At 39.5% G+C, this 1,682-nt stretch overlaps 1 protein-coding gene across 1 annotated transcript in view; it reads right to left on the reverse strand.

Moving 5' to 3' along the window:
• Positions 1–1,682, reverse strand: part of LOC108297654 (POTE ankyrin domain family member B3-like) — an 18,164-nt gene that overhangs the window by 10,828 nt on the left and 5,654 nt on the right. The window lies entirely within an intron of this gene.

Raw genomic sequence — 1,682 nt, forward strand, 5'->3', positions numbered from 1 at the left:
GAGAACCATCCTCTACTTACTGAAGACTACTCACTGCAAATTTCTAAAGACCTTCTGAATGGCAGTGAATAACTGATGACAGGAAGGAGAAGGCATAATTCTGTAAGCTGATTGATACTGCCAATAATATTCATTTTAACATCCCAACCACAGACATAAAAGTCAGATTAGGCCAGGAATGGCAGCTCACACCTGTAATCCTAACATTTTGAAAGCCTGGGGCAGATGAATCACTTGAGCCCAGGAGTTCAAGATTGGCCTGGGCAACACGGCAAAAAACTCATCTCCACTCAGAAAAATATATATATATATATATATATATATATATATATATATACACAAAAACTGAGGTTGGAGGACCACCTGAGCTTGGGGAGGTAGAGGCTGCAGTGAGCCGTGATTGTACTACTGCACTCCAGCCTGGTAAACAGAGACCTTGTCCCATAAAAGAAAAAAAGTCAAATAGTATTATGAGAAATGAAAGACATAAAGGAATTAGCACATATCCAACTCCAACTCCAGCTCTTCTAGAGATATCTTAAGTTTCTGAGATGTAAGAATTTACATATGACACTTATTTATTCAGTGATTCTTAAGCAGGAGTATATCCAGATTTTGAGCAATTTGTCATCGTTGTTTAGAGAAAAGGTCTCATTATGTTGCCCAGGCTAGACTCAAACTCCTGAGTTCAAGCAATTTTCCCACTCAGCCTCCCCAGCAGCTGAAACTACAGCCATGCACCACCATGCCTGGCTTCAAGGAAACATTTTGAAACATACATGTCCAGGATTTATTAGACTTATTTTATGAAAATCTTCAGGGGAGAGCCTAGACTTGTAGATTATTTAAAATTTTTCCCCAGGTTACTGGGATGCACGATTCTAGCTGAAAACTAGTGCAACAGATAATTACTTCAGTGTCCTCTCTAGCCACATGACCAATTCCCTTTATCATTTGAGGATTTGGTGAAAAAGAGAAAACAGTAGGAGAGAGCTTCATTTGCTGAAAACACCACATAATTTTCCTGGGTAAGAGAAGAACAGGGTCTAGTAAACTCAAAATCCAACTTGATCTTGTTACTTACAAGCTCCTTATCTCCCACCTTCTCATCAAGACATTCTAGATTAGGAAGCAGAATTGAGACTCTAGTTGGCTATTTCTACCAGAATAGGATCATGAGTCGGTTAAGTGCTTGCTATTTCCTCTGCTCAAGGGTTTCCCACTACATTACCACCTATTCACTGCCAATCTGGTTCCTCAGAGGCCTCCTAACATTGATCTCTAGGCAGTTTATAACTAACTCCCTCTCCCAAACTGAAAACTCATTCCCTAAAACTGAAGAGAAGCTTGTCTCACCACACAAAAAAAACAAAACAAAACAAAAAACGAATGAATACGAACACACACACACACACACACACACACACACACACACACACACACACACACCCTTTTCATAGTCTTTCCCCTCCATGACCCAGTTTCCAAACTGGCCTTGATATTTCTGATTGCTCTCTTTTCCTCTTTCCATTTCTCCCTCATGAGCAATCAGAGCTACCTTAAGCCTTGCCACTGAAGATACATCACTTCATAACTATTACTTTTTTAGAAACTTGCCAAAGCAGCAGGATTTCTATTCGCTGAAACATGTTTTTGTTTTCTTGGAGTTTTAATGTAAAACC

Source organism: Cebus imitator, unplaced genomic scaffold (assembly GCF_001604975.1).
Source record: "Cebus imitator isolate Cc_AM_T3 unplaced genomic scaffold, Cebus_imitator-1.0 Scaffold825, whole genome shotgun sequence".
In the NCBI taxonomy this organism is placed as follows: domain Eukaryota; kingdom Metazoa; phylum Chordata; class Mammalia; order Primates; family Cebidae; genus Cebus; species Cebus imitator.